Here is a 6,793-nt window from a genome sequence, read left to right on the forward strand (position 1 = left end):
AGTGCTTGTATAAATAAATAAATAAATCTTTAAAAAATAAATAACAGACTGAATAATATTTCATGCTATGTGTGTGCCACATTTTATTAATTCATTCATTCATCCACTTGAGTTGTGTCCCCACACATTTGTCTATTGTGGATAAAGGTGAATATGGGTATGCATATGTATAGAAGCAGGGCTTCAGAGATGCTCAATTCTTTTCATTTTACTGCCATAAAATTGCTTGATCACATGGAAATTCTATGTTGAATTTTTTTTTTTAAGATTTATTTATTTATTTATTTATACATACAAGCACTGGGTACAGTCAGAAGTGCCGGAGGGCAAGAGAATTCACCAGAGCCAGAGCAGGGAGCAGAGCAGGCAGAAGGACCAAAGTACGCTGCTGAGGGGAGCAGCGGGCGGCAGGAGAGGTCTGCGCACCATGCGGGACCCTCCTCTGGTGGCTGGGGAGCAACCGGGGATCGAACCAGCGCTGCAGAGGCTGCGGGCAGCTTCACAACCCAGTGCTCAACTGCTGTGCCACCGGGGAGGCCCTATGTTGGATATTTTAAGGAATCATCATGCTGTTTTCCATAGTGACTGCACCATTTTTATTTCCATCAACAATGCACAGGGGTTTGATTTCTCTATATTTTCACCAACACCTGTTATTTTTTGTTTTTTTGGAGCAACAGGGGAGTTAACTGTAACTAATGGTTGTGAAGAGTCCAAATCGTCTCTTACTCCTACTATCCCCAACACCAATCTACAAATTATTTTGACTGTGCGCTCCTATATCCCACTCAGATGTTCCCTGGGTCTGCTTGTTCTGGTATGAAGGCCCCTGCATCTTTTCCCTGCTTCCTGTATACCTTCCAAGAAAAATGAAAATATTTTTTACAGTCCTAAGTCCTTACTTTGGTAATCAAAGTTCCTTATCATCTTGTCACACCTGAGTTTCCAATCCTTTACCTGCTTTGCTGTGTTCTTTATGCCCCAAGAGAAAGAAGGGGGAGATTTTCTTTGCACCTACTAAGAAAGTTCCTCTCTGGGAAAGAACTTTATGTGTATGAAGGGATGATTTCATATAATGCTCAGCGATTGAGAGCCATAAAGACAAAGTCAAATAAAAATTTTGTTAGATGTGAGATGTGGGGTATGGAAGGTAAATTTGCTCTTTATGAAATTGCCCCTCCTTTCCATTGATCACTAATGCATGGCCTCTCTATGGTTATATTGAATAACTCACCTCTCAAAACACTTCTGTTTAGCTGATTCTTCCAGCCCCAGTGTAGATGAAGAATTACATGGTCACCCTATCTCCATGCCATAGTTTTCTGCCTTGTTATTTCACCTCCTGGTGATGACTTCCCACCCCATTCAATCCCAAATATCTACTTAGTAAAACCAAGGCCTCAAGGCCCAGTTCACATATCAGCAGGTCAGTCAGAATTTTTAGTCCATAAAGAAGAATCCATTCTCAGGAGTCTAAGTTGAAAAGCCATTTACTAAAGGGCTTTACATTGTGCCTATGTCTCCAGAAGGGTCAAAAGAACAGAACTTACATGGCTATGAAAGAGGCCCAGTGCTGTTATCTTCCTCTAGCAAACTTCACAGATGACACCTGAGACCCTCATTGCAGAGGCCCTGCCCTGTCAGCTCCAGAGAATGGAGGCCTATGCCCCAGCCTGGCCAAAACAAGAAGAGTGGGCAACATTTATGTGGCCCTTACCGTGGGCAGAGTGTGGTTGTAAGGGCTTCCCACACAGTAACGAGTCACCTTGTGCTGTAGCACCACTGTTGTTCCTGTTCCACAGTTTAAGATATGGAGGCATGAAGAAGTGAGGTGATTGCCCTCAGCCTCTCCCTCCAGAACCCAGACTTCCTCCCATCAGACGAAGAATGTCCTGCTGGCAACCACTCCTTGTGTGACTCATTTCTGAATTCAAGTGCAAGTCGAGTCTCATGATCAGAACCTACTCACACCACTGCCCCTGCCCATGGGAAAAGTTGATGCTGCAAGTCCTTTGGTGTCTACATCAGGAAGGCAGGACTCAGAATGTGGGGGACCATCAGAAAGAAGGGAGAAAGCTTAAAGATGTTGGCAAAAGATGATTGTCTGATCGAATTGCTGTTTCTGTGATGCCTCCTTCAGTATCTCCCTCCTAATACCAGGACAAACAGACCCCCATCCTAGATCCCATATTCTGGACTATTTCCTCAAAATGTTCTGAATCCCCTTTGGTGGTTGGGAGCTGATGGTGTTACAGGGAAGCCCCAATGCAAAACGGGTTGCTGACTGTGTCCTCACCTGTGCGCTTAAAAAGGACTTATTAATACTCAACTGCAGGCACACACAAAAGGTTAATAAAAGGTTTATTTACAAGGGAAGGGGAAATGAGGAAATGTACAACTCAGGGAGAAAAGAGGGAAATAAAGTCTTAAATGCATCCTACCCGTTCTGCTGACCTGGAATCCCAATGGCACATTGAGAGCTGGCGGCAAGCCAAGAGCCCAGAAGCCAAGAGAGCGCCCCAAGGCCCACGTGTCTGATTTTATACCAAACCTGGCTTAACTGAGGGCTTAACTCCACCCTCAGGTCCCAGCAACCCTCCCTCTGGTGATGATGGGATTTGTCATTCCCAATGTCTTGATGGCTTTGGTCTGGAGTGGGGGCAGAGTCCACAAAGCCTGTATGGATTTAGCTCAGGACATCCTTTCCTCCTAACAATGGTACCAATTGTTCCATCTGGGTGTGCAATACTGAGCACAAATCAGGACTATTTTAGGTACTCTCATTTATTCTCTGTGTGTCCAGGGGCCCTGAGTGTCCAGAACTGCATGGCTAGACCCATCCAGGAGAGTCTGACCAACATGCGTGGCCTCTGGCCAGCAGTGTCTTCTTCTTGGGGTGAGGAGAGAGGGGTACTTACCACCACTACCAGAATGGTGCTTATGCACTGATTAGGGCCGACACACTCTTTGGGTACAGGATAAAGAATCTCCAAATACACAATTTGTCCAATAAATAGATACACAAGTACCTCTTTCATTCATTATCCTAAATCTTCATTAATAAGTCACTATACTCCACAAAGGCCAAAGCATTTGTGTTTTTGTTTTTGTCTTTTTCAAGATTTATTTATGTATGCATACAAGAACTGGGTACAGCCATAGGTGGGGTTGAGAGGATCTACCAGAGACAGAGTGGGGAACAGAACAAGCAGACTGACTGAAATACACTGCTGAGGGGAGCAGCGGTGAGACAGGAATGGTCTGCTGCGCCATGTGGGCCAGCCGGAGATTGAACTCGTGCCGCAGAGGCCATGGACAGCTTCATAGTGCCGCACTCAACCCCCTGCGCTACCAGGGAGTCCCAAGCCCAAGCATTTGCAATATATATTCAAATCAAATTGTTTATATAAACAATGGCCCACCACAGATACTTGCGCAAGTTACCACCCACCATTTGATATTCCCCAGGCTCTTAATTTTATTGCTGGTATAGTACATTTGACAACATTCGGCACATTTGAACATAATCTTCTTCTTTTCCTGTGGCCACCTTCCATGAGAGCTCTCTTTAGCTTTTTCTTCTCCTGCCACTTGTGCGATCTCCTTCTCTACTCCCTCCATTGCTGGAGTATTCTTGTACTTGCTCCAAACTCTCCTTATCCGGCTCTCTCCCTTGGTTATCTTACCTCCACTTGTGGCACTGACTACTATCTGCGTGTAAATGAATCCCAAATTTTCATTTCTGGCCTTGACCTCTCCCCCCAACTCAGGATTTTTATTCACATATTGTTAGCAGGAAGAATAAGGGACCCCCAAATCTGCCTACTCAAATTGGTTCTGCCATCCGCACCATCAAGACAAAACATACTCGAGTGTATAAGACTTTCAATGGAAAGGAACTTTAGGACAATTAGAGTGTGATAAAGAGATGAGAAGGAATATAGTTAAAATAATTTCACATTAAACACCCAAAGTTACCCATCCCCTCGTGGGTAAATGCCCAGCCAAATAGGGCTGGCCCAAAGTAGGACTGCCGAAGCCTGAAAGCTGGCCACAAGACGAAGGCACCGTCTGGCGGGGAACCACAGGAAAGGGGCAAAAAGGGCCAGGCACATCTGGAAGGATAGGAACACAATTGAAATACAAGTGAAATTAAAGGCTGCCTCTCCCTCTTTCCCTAACCGCCACCCCTGTCTCTTACAAGTGTCTCCTTCCACATCCCCCAAGTCACGGGTACAAGTCCAAGGCTGAGAAGCAAGTGCAGCTTCTTCACATGTCTCTCTGCTCCATGTGCCTCCTCCAGGTCTCCTCTTCATTTACTCCTGGTCTACCTCTAGTCTTCTTCCTGTCTCTCTCTCTCTCTCTTTCTCTCTCTCTCTCTCCCCCCACCCTTCGCCCCCATCCTGTTTCTTCCTCCCTCAGTCTTTCTCCCAGTCTCCTCTAGCTTCACCTTCCTGCCCAGTTCCCACTTCCTCCCCTTTCCTTGGAGACCAACCTGTTACAGTATCAATCTGACATTTCCACTCAGATGTCTAGTGGGAGCTTCCAAGACAGAATTGTCACTCACAAACACATATCTGCTTCGGACCTGATGGAAGATAAGAATAGAAAAAACTGCAAAGGTCAAGAACCTAACTCACACAAGGAGGTAGGGGTAGAAGGGATGAGCGTAATCCATTAACCCGCTTATAGAAATCAAGACCCATAGGCATCAACGCCCAGATCAGGAGGCGCAACACCCAGAAACTACAAACCATCCACCCACAAAGACGAGCCACTCCCTACCAAGAGAAAAGGATAAAGCCTAACACTGCCCGCTTGTGTCTATGCAAGTGTCTTTTACTATCCTATCCCTTTTCTAATAAACCTGCTCTTTAAATATCACGACCCTCTCTATCTTGTGGAGAAACTCGCCACGTGCAGCCGAAACGGGAGCTCTGGGGAAACCTTTCCCAGAGTGAATTCAAGGGCCCAGAACTCCAAAAACCCCATTAGACCCATTTCCCTCCGAGCCTTCCATGTTTCTGTACACGGTTATTTAACCCCAAAACCCAAGAGACGTTCTTGATTTTTCCCTTTCCATTGTAATTTGTCACTATTCCATTGACAAGACTCTTTTTCTACTTTAAAACATATCTCACCTCCATGCTACCTGGAGGGAAGCAAAATATTTGTCAGCCCCAAATAAGTCTTTGGCAAAAGGTTTGTTTCATAGGTGGGACTATGAAGGCTGGATGGAGATTTGCCTTTTTTTTTATTATTATTTATTTATTTACATGTGTAGAGGGAAAACTTTCCCTGTGTGTCTTCATTTGTGGTAAAGACCTAATCTCCTAAACTCTTCAACAGAGAGGCAGAACTAAATCTCTAAATCTGCATAAGTCACACCTTTGTTTACTCTGCTTTACCTTTAATCTCCTTTAACAGACCTGTCCCTGCCCCCCCACCTCCTGTCTTAGTTAAGCTATTTAAGATGGTGTCTGAAGCCTTGAGGGTGTTACTCATGATGGGACTATCCCATGTATACAGGAGGGGTATATACGATTATTAAACTTCTGGGACAGATTTTGGCTAGGTGGGCAGGGTGGAGGCCCACTGAGAATGAAAGTGGCAAAAGAAAGTTATAGAAAAATGGAAATTTACAGGCCCTATGTCTGTGACCAGGAGACCTGCCTGTCAGCAGGAGACCCCAAAAAGTGTTTGATAAGAAGAGGAGCAGGGAGGAGAGAGGTGATGTCCCTGCATTTCAGGCTGTAAGTGTTAATCTGTAGCTGCCTATGTATTAATCTTTAACAAGCTGCCTGTATTCAACAGATAGAGGCCCCATAGAGAGCTATATTTAGTATAAAAACCCTATATTACTGGGCAGTAAGGGGCACCAAAACTGGCCAAAGGCAGTGCCCAAAGGGTTAACCCATGGCTCAGTTTCAGAGAACAACAATAATGAAATTTATTTAAAAACAGGGGCAAAGAAAGCGTCACTAAGGCTACATGTGGCCAGTTATCTCACCCCAGACAGTGTCCAGTGTTTAGAAGTCCTAATAAAATAGCATTCAATATAGCATCTTGCCACAACTAAAGACGTGGAACACATATTCCAAACAAAAGGCCGTGCTCCCCAAATGGTGTCTTCCCACAACTGAGGCCCTAGAGTAGATGGCAGCTGGAAATAGCAGACTGGGATCCAACTCACAATGACAGCAGGTTACACTCACCTAGACGCACCTAAGGCAATGACAGACAGCATCAGACAAGCAACACTGGAAGCAGCAGCTAAACAACTCAACAAATGACCCACATGCAGCTCAGCAAGGTACCCAGTTCTGGGCCATCAAATTGTTAGGGGGAAAGGCTGTCCTGAGCTAATCCCATACAGGCTTTGTGGACCCCACCCCCACTCCAGACTAAAGCCATCAAGACATTGGGAAAGACAAATCCCGTCACCACCAAAGGGAGGGTGGCTGGGACCTGAGGGTGGAGTTGGGCAGCCAGGTTGCATATAAAAACCAAACACGTGGGCCTTGGGCTGGCTCGCTGTCGCTCGCCTCCTGGCTACATAGCTCCTGGCTTGCAGCCAGCTCTCAGAGTGCCATTTTGGGATTCCTGATTGGTGGATCGGGTAGGACGCATTTAAAACTTTGTCTCCCACTTTTCTCCCTGAGCTGTACATTTCCTCATTTCCCCTTCCCTTGTAAATAAACCTTTTATTAACCTTTCGCGTGTGCCTGCAGTAGAGCATTGATAAGTCCTTTTAAGCGCGCGGGTGAGGACCCACAGTCAGGCACCCCGTTTT

This window comes from Talpa occidentalis, unplaced genomic scaffold (assembly GCF_014898055.3).
Source record: "Talpa occidentalis isolate TD23 unplaced genomic scaffold, MPIMG_talOcc4v2.1 talOcc4.5, whole genome shotgun sequence".
Lineage (NCBI taxonomy): Eukaryota > Metazoa > Chordata > Mammalia > Eulipotyphla > Talpidae > Talpa > Talpa occidentalis.